This window comes from Lissotriton vulgaris, chromosome 4_1 (genome assembly GCF_964263255.1).
Source record: "Lissotriton vulgaris chromosome 4_1, aLisVul1.2, whole genome shotgun sequence".
NCBI classification, from domain to species: domain Eukaryota; kingdom Metazoa; phylum Chordata; class Amphibia; order Caudata; family Salamandridae; genus Lissotriton; species Lissotriton vulgaris.
The window spans coordinates 1,922,989,186-1,923,005,273 of NC_141691.1; positions in this window are offsets into that span (position 1 = coordinate 1,922,989,186).

A 16,088-nucleotide genomic window follows, 5' to 3' on the forward strand; every position below is an offset into this window, starting at 1 on the left:
ATCCCCCCCACCAGAAGCATACGTACGGGCTATTGCCCTCATCAATGGAAAGTGAGTATGGGCTGTGATTTCCGCCTGAGCCAGCCCGACCTGAGAAATAGCAAATCTCTACCAAAAAAAAAAAAAAAAGAGAGAAAGAAAACATATCCTGATATGGCACAGTTATAAGGACATCCAATCCATCTACGTGTAGTACTGGTATTCATCATTAATCCTATGAGTCTTTATTACATAGTTTCTAGAAACTGTTGTGCCTTAATTTCAGAAACATCACTGCCTGCACCTAAAGAATGTTGGCACTCACTTTCACAAACACCCATTCCCAACTTGAAGTAGGTGGTAATTGCAAATGTTTTATGACCGCATTCCTGGACACAAAACATTCCTACATACCACTGCGACTCCCTATCAGAAAAGGATGCCCTTAACATGCCCCTTTCTAAAAGTGACTTGCAAACCCTATTTGCGAATATTGAATAGGATTTGGTACAACAGAAAATGCTTTTTTCTGGTTTCAGGTTGCGAATTGGTCCGTTTGCAAGCAGAAAAAAGCTTTGTACATCTGGGCTATGGTTCTCTTCTGCTCTCTCCCTTTCAAGCAATGCATCACTTCGTGTGACATCTTATTAAATTTGACACATGGCTCATCATTTTAGGTGTAAATATAGGGGTGGTAAAGGAAGGGGCTGGAAATTGAAGAATGTCAATTACAAAATGGGAGGATCAAAGACAATATTATAGATGATCACAGAGAAGGAAATGAAAAAAGAAAAATGCAACTACAAAATGTTGAATGAGTTTCTATTCACTAAAATTACACATATGTCCACTACTACTACTGCATAAATAGGCTCAAATTTAGGCCACCCTATTCTTGAACTAAGTCGTAGGTCACCCATACCCTCTCATGTGGTACCGCAAGGAAAATCACTGTTAAACCAATGGTGGCAGGGGAATTAAATTACCATCAAAAGACCTGTACTTAAATAAAAGTAAAAAGAAATAAAAGATCCAAAATTATCACACATTGTTAGACAATAACGACCACTCTTGCAAATCCAATGTTACCAATATTTTCAAAAGATTGTAATGTTATGAGTTTCAAAATGTTTCCAAAATGTTCTTAATCACTTGTTTTGCTCTCTTATCCCGATGTTCACCCTTCTTCTAGTATATTTTGATAGGTAGTTTGTCAACTATTGCCTACTGGTTCTCTTCTTTTATTTCTTTCTCTTTTTGCTTGCTCGGCTCTTGCTCTTTTTGAAGTAGGGGGTAGGTAGTCCGGTAGCACTTGGCACCAAGTCATAGTGCCAGTTAAGGAAGGGTATGGCCTGTCAGGTGTGAGCAGGGATGGTGGTCTGCTCACTGGGGCTATGGGAGGAGGTTGGGGCCATGGGGTGGAAAAGGGAGCATGGGGATAAAACTAAATCCATTTTTTAAATCCAGATGCATCCATTTATCATTAATAGATCTATATTTGGTTAGACTTCGGATGGGGACATTGACTGATGTTGGAGTTTTTCAGCACATTTCCATACTATGAGGCTGCGCAGATACTAACGTGTTTTCTGTAAATGGATAAAAAGGACATTTTAAAAGTGGTCTCTTTTAATGTCAATGGCCTTAACAGTAGGAAGAAAATGCGGGCAATTGAGGCTTGGATTATTAAAGAAAATCCAGCGGCCATTCTCATACAAGAGACTCATATACCAGCAGGGAAACTAGCAGTATTCCCAATGTTTAGGTCATGGGCAGCCTTTAGGGGTTCTACGGGTCCACCTGTTTGGGATCTCAACGGGGCACAGCAATTTTCCTTAGCAAACAATTCCAGGCTGAGGCAGTTAATTTTGTAAGCGATCAGAGCGGATGGTGGTGCTGGGTCACCTGTAAGTTAGGAAGACGACTCTTAACCTTTGCCAGCATATATGCCCCAATAGAGGATAACCCTAGGCCATATGAAGAGCTTTTTCAATCTTTAATTCAAGTACCAGGTGGGCTAATTTTAGGGGGGGACTGTAATGTTTTTTAATGAGCCCTAAAATTGACTCCTCAACTTTATCCAAAAAACAGTTAAAACCCAAAACTTTAAAAGTGTTACAAGACTATAGCTTCACTTTGCACATATTTGATCCATGGAGGGCAGTATTTTTAACTAAGGTCGCCTATACTTGTTTCTCAGTTTGATTTCATACGTCTTCACGCATTGATTTTTTTCTTATTCTAGGAGACTGGCTTTTAGCCAGCAGAGAATCCGTCAGAATGGATTTTTGGATCATGTGATGGTCATTCCTGAGTTAGAGCTAGGTAAACATATAATGATTTCTAAAAGATTTTTATTAAAACCGAAATTGATGAATTTCTGGAGTGGAAACATGGCTCAGCACCTCCGCAGATGGTCTGGGACTCGCTTAAAGCTTTTGTAAGGGGATTAGTCATTGGAAATGATGCTGATAATTCAAGGAGAGCTAAGGAAGAAAAACGCATTTTAGAGCAAAAAGTGCAATGGTTCTTTGCCTCATTTTTCAGTAGCCCCCCTGCTTTTAACCAACGGCAGCTCAATCATGCTAAACAGGATTGTAGCGAAAATTATGATGTCAAAAGTGAATCATTTTATCTGCACCTAAGGCAAAAGGTCTACAAAAAGAGTAATTATACTGGGAGGTTCCTTGCATGACAGGCTAAGGAGCAGGCTGTAACTAATCAGATAACCGCATTGAGGTGTCCTTAACTGCTTCCCACTCGAACAACCCAGGAGTTATAGGGGATATAGTGCTACAACATTATAGGAACATATACGGCTCACAACAGACCATTGATATGACATTCTTGAGAGACTTTCTCCAGAGACATCAATTGCCTGTGCTTTCAGAAGCTGAAAAATGAGTTTGGCAAGTCCTTTCACAAAAGTAGAATTAAGGGATGTCATTAAAAATCTTCCGAACGGTAAAGCCTGCAGCGCGGATGGCCTCCCAGGAGAATTTTTTTAAATCTTTTCTAGTACCATTTCGGATTATCATTTGCTGTTGTCTAACTCAATTTCAGAGGGAGTGCTGATACCATCGTCATTTAGAAAGGGGAATACAGTCAGTTTTTAAAAAAAAGGTAAGCATATTGAAGACTCTAATTCTTTCGTCCCATCACTCTCTTAAATTCTGACTATAAAATATATTTTTTAGACACATTAAAATAATGATAAAATACAATATAACAGATACACAGTGCATTAGAAAAAAAGAAATGCTAAGCTGATCATATTAATACATTTTAGAACAGGGCAACCCTACAGCTAATAGTACAGACAAATTAATTTACATAGAAATGTTAGCTCTTTAATATTTTCCTTGCTTTCAAGATGTTCTTTAGAAAGCCGGACATAGCACCTATACAATACACTCTATCCAGCAACTGCAGATATAAAAAGGCAGGACACCATTACCTCCATCCCCCCACTTTTATTAGGGGCATAATCCATCTAGATATTTCCTTACCATAGTATTTACAAAATAAAATCATGAGGATAGTGGTTTGAGGGGAAATGTTGTTACAAAGGCAGGAGCTGAGATTACTAGACCAATCATTCATCCTTGGGTAGTTAATTTGACGATGAAAGATGCCAAACCTAATACGTGTTAAAAAATATCTGTCATATCCCCCAGTACAACATAAAAGGTACGGTTGGATTTCATAGGTAATCAAGGTCATTTGATGTTGGACTACCATACATTTATTCATCTCGGTGGCCATTCTAAGCGACTCAAGATGGGACATGCAAATTGCTTTAAGATCCTTCCTTGGTATAGAATTCATTTATTCTGGGGAAGTGTAATATTCTTGATGCCCCAAATCAAACATGAAATTCTTGACATATTTCAACCAAGTAATCTTACTTGCATTATACAAATTTATTGAGTTGTCGATAATTTTCCTGTTTAGGCCAGTTAAACTGGAAGTCCAAACACAGTGCCAAAGAAGCACTGGTTGTACTTTAATCACATCTGTAATATAGGAAATACCCATCTCCCTATGGCAGTTAAAAATCGGGGAACTGACAGGTACTGCAAAAATATACCTTAAAAAAGCGCTTTCCACACGTTGTACGGAGGGTACATCATGAAACGCAAAACTCCTGCCCCAAATGTCGCAATGCTCACGCATTGTGCTTGATAAATCTTTAGGAGGATACCTGGAGGTCTTTTGCCCATTTTCCTTGAGAAAATTACCGCAGCCGCAGTAAACTTCATAATAAGAAGGCTCCTTGCCTTGACTCCTGGGATTCATGAACCTGACTGCTCAAACACGACACCAAGGTATGTGAAGATGTTGGTGGAGGCAACCGTGCTATCTCTCAATGGGAAACTGCTGCATTTTTTCTTCCCCCACCCACGGGTCATAATAAAAGTTTTTTGCAATTCAATTTGAGCCCCAGGTCATCTATAAAACTGGCGTACGAAGTAAGGGCCTTCTGCAGACCAAGCTGCGTGCGGGCCATGAGTACTGCGTAATCTGCGTAGAGAAGGGAGAAAATCGGATGTTTGTTCATGTATGGCGGGTCTCTGGCCTTTCCTGCCAGGTCCTGTTCCAAAAGGTTTGTATATAAAGTGAACAGGAACGGCAGTGCCAAGACACAGACTTGTCTCACTCCCCTCTCCACTTTAAATTACGCAGTACACTTCCTTTTGATTCCATACCGCACCTTAGCGGTGATCCTTGAATATAGTTGTGTTAGGAACTGGACCAAAACCTGATCGACCTTCAAATCCGCCAGAATATCCCATTATTTGATGTGTATAACAGAGTCAAAGGCGGCTGTGAGGTCTACAAATGCTATGTAAAATTTCCCTGCCTTTGCCTGGGTGTATTTTCCTATTAAGATACTTAAATTTAAAACCTTCTCATTTGTTCCGAAGCCCTCTCTAAAGCCATATTGCACATCACTTAAAATATTATTCTCCTCCTCGCAAGGCTGCAATCTGTTTAGGACTATCCTTCCTGCTATCTTCATCAGGGAATCGAGTAGGGATATCGTGTGATAACATGCACGTTTTATACGTTTTATACACGTTTGAGAATAAATCTATCCAGGTTTTCTCCACAATTGCGACAGCTAATGTCGCAACGTCAGACTTGGTAAAGAATGGAGCATTAACTGCCCTCCAGAATGATGAGCTATCTTTGGTCAGAGGTGCTTCGTGAAGGGCATCCCAAGCTAGGTCTTTTAACTCTTTCTTTCTTGTTTTTCTGGCCAAATTGTACTTCCTTTTACATTCTTGGATTTCATCCTGATCTCTCGCTGCCCTATGTAAAGCTTCTTTAAGTCGTGTATATATTTTTGTACAATGCAAATCAAACCATTTGTTTTTACAGGATCGTATACCCTTCGTTTTTCACTGTTAACAGCTTTTGGATAATCCGGGTGATTTAAGAAAAAGCCCACAAAATATTATCATGGGAGGAACTTTCCCCCAGACACGTTAAAATTGAATCATAGGCCATTATTATAATTTGCTTATTCAATTCAGCAGGGTTATGACTGGACCAACGTAAGGTATATCCATTTAAACGTGCAAGGGAGATGTTTTTGATCCATGCCAATTGGCTTTTTGAGTATAATTCAACAGCAGTGGGCAGACAAATGTTGATACGCGAGGGCAGGTGATCACTCAGTAAGTTTGAATGTATTTTATAGTTTGCAATTAAATTAGCATAACGGTTAAGAGCAATTATAAAATCTTTTGTAGATCGTAGTCCCCTACCAATAAAGGTGTAATCAAACCCCACATTCAGGGAATACAGACAGTTGGCAAACCCAACATCATGTGAGAACAAAATTTCATTGAGCATCTCCCCCCTGGAAGTGTGCTCAAAGTGAATCGGAAATATATCCTCTTCTAACTCGATCCCACAGATCCCCAGCCCAGCTTACTGGCACAAATTAATGTTAAAATCTTCTCCCCAAACAGTAATAATTTCTGTACTATTATTTGCCCTTAATTTGCCTAGGTCCTCACTCAACTGTGTAAAATAATTACTAAACTTTTGACCAATCGTTTCAATTGAATTACCTTGCCCCTGATCAAAATTATTTTACTGCTGGGAGGCAGCTAGGCACTAATACGCACTACTTAGCGGGAGCATTGATTATTTTAAAACTCAGAAGATACCAGCTCTTGTCCTTTTATTAGACACCGGAAAGGCATTTGACCTAGTTGTTTGGGAGACCTTATTTTGATTCTGGCAAATTTCAGCATACCTCCCCAAAATCACGCAGCTGGTTCAGAAATTGTACATGAATGCAGAAGCCAACATTATTATTATTGCCACGGAGGAAGGCCAATCAAGGTTAAATGGGCAACTAGACAAGGCTGTCCATTGTCCCCGGTGCTATTCACATTTTTATCGAGCCTTTGGCGATAGCCATTAGGAACAGTGTGGATATCTGCCCTCCACTGCCAACAATGGCAAAATTGAAATTATTCGCTGAAGAAATCATGCTCATTATAAAGCCTGAGAAGGAGGTTCAAGCAAAAGCATTTAATTTCGCCCCACTTCTGCGAAAAGTCCAGGATTTATTCCTTTGATGAAATTCCCTTCCATTAACCATTCTGGGCAGGGCTGCTTTGATTAAAATGTCTGTTCTTCCGCTGTTCAACTTCCTTTTCTCTGCGATTCTCTGTGTTTTAAAGACCTCTTTTTTCTCTAACTTAGAGTCTATGTTTACATCTTTTTTGTGGGGAAAGAAGGTACCCCGAATTGCCCTTAGCACTTTATATGAGGAGCTGGAAAATGGTGTATTAGCTCCCCGAATTTGAGGGATTATTGTTTTGCATTTTTTGCACAATATACATCCAGATTTAAGCCGGAATCACAATCTGATCTTTTTATCAATTATTTTATGCATTTAATCTGTAAAGAGAATCAGATTCACTGCCCATTAACGATTGTTAAATCTTCTAAATTAGTACGGTATAAGTGTACACAGTGGTTTTTCCATAAATGCTAGGCATTTTATAGAAGATATTCCATTCCCGTAATTAACTTCTCAATTCCGTTATCTGGTCCTATTTTACTATCGGGGATCAGAGATTCATCTGTAGTTACACAAAAATGGACCAAGGCTGGATTTGGGAAAATCTCAGATTTTTCAAGGAAGAATAGATGGCTAAATATAGCGGAAATGTCTCATTTAATTTCAAATTACTTCCTTCTCCTTAGGTCATATAACATTTTTAGTAAGTTCCTAAATAATCTTGATGTGGTCCAGATCATCGAACAGAAATGCTTAGTATATGATCTATTAGAAGATATTGCATTTAAGAAACCTGGGGGGAATCGAAAAAGCATTTAGCCTCTATTGATCTGGCAGGGAAGGCCATAACGCAATGGGGAAAACATGAAGAGATGGAAATCACAGCAGGTATGTGGTCAGTAGTCAATAATGTCAACTTTAGTACATTAAGGGGGGCAAACTGGCGAAGGATGTTATTTTTTAGTAAATGGCTACTCTATAGAACTCCACTCTTTCTAACTAATGTGTACCCCAACCAATCAGGGCAGTGCTTCCACTGCCTTAATCATCCTTCAACCAATTAGACACATATCCTATTACAATAGCCCTTGATTCAGAGGTTCTGGGATGACATATTTTACTATCTGGAAGCCGAATGCTCAATTACATTAGGTTTGAATACTCAGCTGATAGTTTTTGGCTATTACCCAGCCCTTCGTCTTTCAGGCAAGATGGTCAAATTATTATATATTGTATTGGCTGTCGCCAGATCACTTTTGCTTCAGAGATGGCGATCGGATCTTATACCATCTAAAAATGAATGAGTTCGGAAAATGAAGCAGGTTAGAAAAAGTGAACAAGCCTATGCACAACAAATTGCTACACTTTCGAGAGGGTCTGGGCAGCCTATTTTGAATAAAATCTCAAATTCTAGCTCATATCTCAGTAGGTATTCTCAGTATGGCCAACTTCTTTGTTTCGTGATATATTGCAATAGCAGCCTTTTAAGTTATTATATGACATTTCATCTTTTCTTGTAATATAGCTGTATTAATTAATACAGGATGAATTAGTATTTTGGCCATACTCTCTGATTTCTCTGTATATGCTTAAGGCTTCTAAGGTCTAATCAACTGTTTAGTCTGGGTTAATTTTAGGCAGTGGATGCTGTTCCAAGATAAGTCAATGTATTTCATTTTTTGAACTCTGGCTTAAAAATTGTCTCTCGGTTAGTGATTTTAGGATTTACTGCTTTCAGGCTAATTGGTGCTATTTAACAATTTGTATTATTCGATATATTGAATGAATGTTATCGAAACATTCCTTGTTATATGTATTTCAATAAAAAAGATAGAAATTAAAAGAATAATGTTAAATAAATGATCTGATAACATTGCAGACACTCATACAAATCACTTGCAAAAAATGCAAACATAACAAATGCCCATACTAATAAAATTACAAACATATCTTGATAATGAATTATAAAAGAACACACGACTCATCTCTTCTAACATCAACACTACTTTGCATACACTAAAAAATACAAAAGACATCAAAACATTGCATGTCACAAAAGCACACAAACACAAAAAAACACAATTGTAGTTGCTTCTATTATAATGAAATCTATATGTGACATCTAACAGTAAAATAGTTTCCATATTTCATAGTTTCTTGTGTAATATGGGTTTATTACCACTGCATTTTGTGTAATTAAAGGATAAAAAACCTGCGTATTACTTTGAGAATTGCAATTCGGCAGTCACAATATTGTGTCTGTGGAAAACGCACTGTTTTGTCAAAATAAATCATGATTTTCATAAAAATTGGGATTTTTAAAAGGGAAAAAAGCTATGGTAGGGCACACAGGCAGGTTATGCAAGCCTGAAGGTCGAGCCCTGTTGCCAACACCAGGTGCACATTGCCAAATGAATTCCACGGTTGGGTTGGCCCCATGCAGAGAGTTGCTTGTATTACAGAATGGATACATGACAGGTGAATGAAGTACATCATATAAAAACCGAAAATGCACTGTAAAAAAACATATTAAAGGTAAGTTATGAACCAGTGAATAAATCCATTAGACCCCTAAAATTAGCCAGGCAACCTGGACCAGCTACTTTCCTATTTCCGCTACTGTATTCTCACTCGTTACACACCTCTGCCTTTTCTACCTCATATGAGCTTCCCTCTGATTTTTCTGCTCTATTGCTCATACTTAGCTTCAGGTTTCTCTCCTCCCAAGAAAACTGTTCCTCATCGCCCTGTTTGCTATATGTAAATAGATTTGAGTTGAATACAGTGACATCTCTATGTTGTGTTCTGGGCCCTTTTTGTGTCGATGGTGCATGACCTACCCATACAAGTCAGATACCATTTTTACAAGATACTTGAGGGCTCACTGGGTGGTAGGAAATCTGTAGCTTTTTGTTACAGCAGTTTGAATAAAATGTGCTCTTTTAGGCAAAGTTTGAGGTTTGCAAGGTCTTTTGGGTGAATATACCTGGCAAGAACCATGCACGTTGTACCACCCTGGACTCTCCTGGGTGTCTACCTTTCAGAAATGTGCAGCTTCAGTTGGTGCCGGCTGACCTAGGGCTCAAAATCCACAGCTGCCGAAATTGCTAAAAAGGACTTGGTTCTCAGTGGAAAAAGGTTACTGTATCCATGTTATGTTGTGGGTCTTTCCCTATTGTGGCGGCTAGACTGTCCCAACACAACTGAGGTATCTTTTGTATTGGAAGACTTGGGGGAATGCTGGGAGGTAGAATATTTGTGGTTCTCTACAGATTCCAGAGCTTTCCATCACATACATGTGAGACAAATGTATGTTTTTAACCAAAGGTTTAATGTTTGTAAGAGCTTCTGGGTAAAATTACCTGGTGAGAGTAACACAAGTCATGCCACCTTGGACTCTGCTGGATGTCTAGTTTTCAGAAATGTGCATGTTTGGTAGATTTCCTTAGGCACCAGCTGAGCTACGGGCCGAAATCCACAGCTTTCTAAATTTCAATAAAGGGCCAATTTTCTGTAAAAAATGTAACAAGTTCCTTTTGCATTTTTCTTGCCCTTTCTTGTCCAAGAGGCTAGTCCCACCCACACAAGTGAGGTACCATTTTTATCAGGTGACTTGCGAGGAATGTTGGGAGGTAGGAATTTTTGCACCCTCCCTAACAGATTCCAGAACTTGCTGTCATCGAAATGTGCAGAAAATGAGTGCTTTATAGCCAAAGTTTGAAGTTTGTAAGGGCTTCTTTGTAAAATGACATGGTAAAAGCCACCGTAAAAATGCAATTGATGCCACCCAGGCCTCTCCAAGTTTTCGTAAAGGTCGGGGTTAGGTACATTTCCCTTGGGTGGCAGGTGGGCTAGAATCTGAAATTCGCAGCTACCCACAATGTGAAAAAGCACAGAATTGGGTGGTATGATGACTCTTGGTCATGTTTTGGGGCGCACTGTGTTGCAGGTGCTAGACCCAGCCACACTAGTGGGATATCATTTTTATCAAGAGACATGTAGCACTACAGAATAGGAGAACATTTGATTTCTTTGCATTTATGCTTTCCAAATGAAAGCCAGTATGTAAGAAAGAAGACAGTTTGCAAAATACCCTCTAAGTCACATGCTAGTATGGTCCCCACAAATTCAGAAATGTACAAATACCCACTTCTCAACTCAGCATTTAGTGGGCATTTCAGAAATACATAGGTTTCCTTCACTCCCTTTTTCACTCTTTATATTTTACCATATGAATTGCTCTATATTTTATACACAATGAAAAAACATTGTAAGGTGCAGTTTAGTTGTTGGCTCTTCATACCTTGGATTCTTGGAGACCCTACAAACCCTATATATCCATATGACCAGAAGAGTCTCACCAAAATGCCGGTTTTTTGATTTTGTAAGTCAGCCATCGTGAAAGAAGGTACAGATGAAAACGGTTATCAGGAAATCCTTTGCCAGGAAATCCCTTCATGTACACAAATGCAGTTTCACATTTCAAGAAACCATATAGATTAACTGCCCGTGCAGAATAAGGTATTTGAACATCTACTTGTATCTAAGGTATATAAATGCCAGTGAAAAGTGTGCACAAAGCAATTAAGAATGTATGCTGCTTTTTAATGTACTTTACTGGGGTAGGTTTCAAAAGCGTTTGATATTTTAATCAGGCGAGTGGTATGGCTACATAGCACCAATTCCAGTTTTAAGATGCTTGCTCACGTTTTACTGCAGAACTTTAAAAAATGACAGATTGAGAGGCTGGTAAAACCATCTATCCAAGGACTTGACCTTAGTAGCAGCATTTTGACAATTATTTAACACTTACATCACTGTATACACGAACCTGCCTCTTTATTTTACCACACCAGAGTGTTGAAACTGTGTTTAATTATTGAACCTGACTGTGGAAGAGACTGACTGGGCAGTGCCAGACCTTAGCCTACCGGTGCAAACTCCACCATGTAGAAGTTCTGTGTCTGTATGGTGAACATGTGGCACTGTCTGGCAGTATTTATAAGTGCATGAGATTCCAACACCTTGGAAAAACGTTGCAAGCAGCACAGAAGTTTACAGGGAACTGACAAGAATTGAATAAGCAAATGGAGTACCATGGTGATTTTAGACTTGGGCGAAAGTTTCATTCCACTGGAGTAATTTTAGCAATTTTGCATCACACTTTTGATGTGAAATTACTGAAAGTTATGTGAATCCTGCCCGTTGGTGTATTTATGAGTTAAATCCTATCGCAGGACCCCAGGAACAATAAAGTTAGCGAACTCGGGTTGCTGCTAGCTGTTGCTGTTCATGTTCTGTTACAATTAGCACAATTTCCTTTGTGCAAAATGCATCCTTGGTTTCATTTTGAACAACAGGGTGCAATTTGCACCAAGAAAATAGCCTAAATTCTGGGTTACGCTCCTCACATAATTTAGCATAATCCTGCTGTCATTTTGTGTAAATATGGTAAAGTAAATAACGTGAATTAAACCTCCCCCCCCCCCCCCGCTCAGTGAGCTTAGTATTGTCATAGATGAGGTTTGTAAGAACCGCTGACTGAAAGGAATCCCTCAGTAGTCTAGTGCTCATAAAATGAGTAGACCTAGCATAGCTCCACACCACACAAAACTATTGAGGCTTGTATGGCACACATGGAACCCAATTCACAATGATAATTATGGCTCTGCACATTTACTCCCAATTGCTTTGCACAATTTGAATGTAATACATTATCTATGCCCCCCTAAATCTCTAACTACTAACCGAAGTATGAATTTTGTGGAAGCCTGCAACCTCTGATGCGCTCTATCTTGACCCATTGTTATCAAATTACAGCTCAGCTGCTGCGGCATTTACCTGAAAATGTCAAAACATATTGATAAAAGAGAAGAGTTTGCAAATGATTTGCTTTCTTTCAATAATTTTGAATCAGCAAAAATGTATAAAACCTAAAAGTCTTATGTACTTGAAAATAAATCAAGAAAAGAGTCACCCAAATGGTGAGATTTAATGACTCTTAAGAAACATCTTGAAGTAAATCATAACCACAGAGGTCTTAGAATTAATATCCAGCTATTGAAGATTTAAACAAAGTGGGAGCTGAGAGATGGCAATGAAAATTAAATGAGACCTCTAGGGATGATATAGGATTAATTCGTAAGAATCACAAGGGACACAACTTAATAAGGAGACTGATGAAGTATAAAACGAGATTGAGGATGTAAATTCAAATTCAAATTTCAAAGCTTTATTCGACATTTGTCATAAAAGCATCCTTCCTAACCCTATTACAATAAATACTACAGCTAAAAATACTTTCTAAAACACATATTAAACATTGACAGTCGAATGCTATACATGTTAAAAATACAAAAAAAGTTTTTCCAATATTCATAAAAGTTATTTTCCTTTTAAAAAGACAATTCATACAAAGGAATGATTAAATTATAGCAGCCATATTTCATGTTGTTATTATATTTGACATTAAAGTGCAAGTGCGGATTGCCCATGCCCAAGCGAAAAATTTAGCTACAGCAACTACAAATGGTGTGGAACAATCGGATTCTAGTATTCTGAGGGCTGTCGATTGACTACGGGTACCAATATTTGAGCACACTGGCTTTAGTCATTTGCGCCTAGGGCTGGCATACAATGGGCAACAGAACAACAAATGGGAAATGTGCTCTATTTGATCCTTACAATAATAGCAATGTTCATCCCACATTGGAGACCAGTGTTTTTTAAAAGCATTCACTGGTAATGTTCCTATACGAAATTGGAAGTATAGTTTCCTGTCATGTGGTCGTTCAATTATATCCCAATATGTTTCGCATGACGGGTACATTTTTATATCACAAAAGCGAGTTGTCAATTTTGATTGGGATCCTTTACAGAACATTGTTACATACACCATCTCCCAATATAGTTCTTTCAATTTTGCTTTCGAAGGAAAACTAGCCACATCATTAGTGCCCCACAGGTGTTCCAGCTTTAACTTTACAAGTAGTCCCCGTAGTTCTTTTAGCCATTCAATACAGTGAAAACGATCAAACTTGACAACATCTGCCAGAGCTGCAGCATAATGGCTTAGCTCTGGAGTCACCATCAGGCGTCTCCAATACAAAAGTGGCCGTAGTCTAGCTATGTCCTCAATGTTTTTTCTGCCAAGGTCCAGTTTCAGAGGAGTTATGGGTGTGCTTTGGGGGACCATTACAAGCCCTCGTAAAAATCTGTTTTCTGCACGTCCCAACTCTCCTAAGTTTGAAAACCCCCATAATTCGGATCCATATAAGCAGACGCCCAGTACTTTCATATTATAGATTTCAAGTGCACAGTTTACCGGCTTTGTTAGCGAGGCTCGATGTTTTAAAGCAAACTGCGCCTGCGAGCTGGCTAAACTTCAATACTGTTGTGTTAATGTGCGATTTCCACTTCATGTTTCCCTGTAAAATGATGCCTAGGTAAGAAAAAGCATCCACTTTCTCTAGAGGGGTGCCTTTGTATTTTATTACACCTTTGAAAGTGGACTGATAATTTAGGCACATGAATTTAGTTTTGGTGGTATTTAGTTCAAGGCCCCTACTATCACAAAATTCACCGAAGGCATCAACCGCTTTTTGGAGACCGCTCGGCGTGCGTGAAAGTAAAAGCGTGTCGTCCGCAAACATTAGGACGGGGACGTGGGAGCCTGCTATAATTGGAGCGTCACTTGGGGATTTCTTTAGATGGTCAACAATTCCATTTATATAGATTGAAAATAGTGTTGGCGCTAGGACGCACCCTTGCCTTACTCCTCGTTCTACTGGGAAGGGGTCTGTTACTTCTCCCTGCTTGCCTCACCTGATTTTAGCAAAATTGTTTTCGTGGAGGCGGCCTTCCTCGAGATGAACGGATCCCTCGACCTCTCGCAGTCTGGCTTCCGGGCCAACCACAGCACCGAGACCTCCCTGATCGCAGCCACCGACGACATCCGAGCCCTGCTCGACAACGGAGAAACAGCAGCCCTCATCCTCCTAGACCTCTCCGCGGCCTTCGACACTGTCTGCCACCGTACATTAGTGCAGCGCCTCAGCAACGTCGGAATCCAGGAGAAGGCACTGGAGTGGATCAGCTGCTTGTTGACGGTCTTCTCGATGACTTTTGCAGGGAACGGGAGCAGCGAGATGGGGCGGTAGTTCTGGAGGTCGGTGGGGTCGGCTGATGGCTTCTTTAGTAGAGCGCTGAGTTCGGCGTGCTTCCAGCTCTCCGGGAAGGTAGCGGTGTCAAAGAAGGTGTTGATGATGTCCCGCAGGTGGGGTGCGATGACAGCGTCGGCCTTGTTGAAGACGTGGTGAGGGCAGGGGTCGGTCGGAGATCTGGAGTGGATGGAGTTCATCGTGCGAACGGTGTCTTTGGTGCTGATCGGGGTCCATGCGATGGAGGGTGGTGGTGGGGGGCGGCGGTTCGGTCGTGGCGTGCGCCTGTTGATTGCTGAAGCTGTTGTGTATGTCCGCGATCTTGTTGTGGAAGAAGGAGGCGAGGGAGTTGCAGAGGTCTTGCGAAGGGGTGATGTAGTTGTTTCCGGCGTTGGGGTTGGAGAGCTCTTTAATGATGTTGAAGAGTTGCTTGCTGTTGTGTGCATTGTTGTCCAGTCGTTCCTTGAATGCCGTTTTCTTGGTGGCGTGGATCAGTTGGTGGTGTTTTCGGCGAGCTTGAGGGCAGTCATGTTGTCCGGTGTTGGGTCTCTGCGCCAGGCTCTCTCAAGGGCTCGGCAGTTCTTCTTGGAGCTCTTGAGTTCATCGGTGAACCATGGGGCTTTCTTGCTGCCGGGTCTGCTAGGCGGGGTCCTCAGGGGGGCGAGGTCGTCTGCGCAGTCGCTGATCCACTTCGTGAGGTTGGTGGCCGCTTGGCTGGGGTTCATTGTGCTGGTGAGTGGGTTCTTGCTCAGGGAAGTCGCGAGCTGGTCGGCTGTGATCTTGTTCCAGCTTCTGCGTGCAGCCTGTTGCTGGTGGTGGTGGATCGTGGTCCTTTTGATGCTGAAGTGGACGCAGCTGTGGTCCGTTCAGTGGAGTCCGGTGGCGTGGCTGAAGGTGATGTCCTTGCTGGATGAGAAGACGGGGTCGAGTGTGTGTCCGGCATAATGGGTGGAGGTGGTCACCAGCTGCTTGAGTCCGAGGTTTGCGAGGTTGTCCAGCAGGGTGTTGGTGTTGTGGTCGTTGTTGTTCTCCAGGTGGAAGTTGAGGTCCCCGAGGAGGATGTAGTCAGCGGAGGGGAGGGCGTGCGGGCTGACGAAGTCGGCAATGTCCTCGCTGAATTGTGTGCGTGGTCTCGGGGGTCTGTAGATGAGGGTGCCTCTGAGGGTAGTCTTGGGGTTGATGTGGACCTGGAAGTGCAGGTGCTCGGCGGATGCGAGGGGGCTGAAGAGGCGTTCATCCAGGTTTCCGTGAGAAAGGTGACGTCTGGGGCTGTGGTGTCGAGCAGGTTCCAGAGCTCGACGGCGTGTCTGTGGATGGAGCGGGTGTTGAGCAGGATGCATTTCAGGTGGCTGCTGCTGTTGCTCGTCTTGGTCTTGATCGGTGCTGGAGAAGTGCAGGTCCAG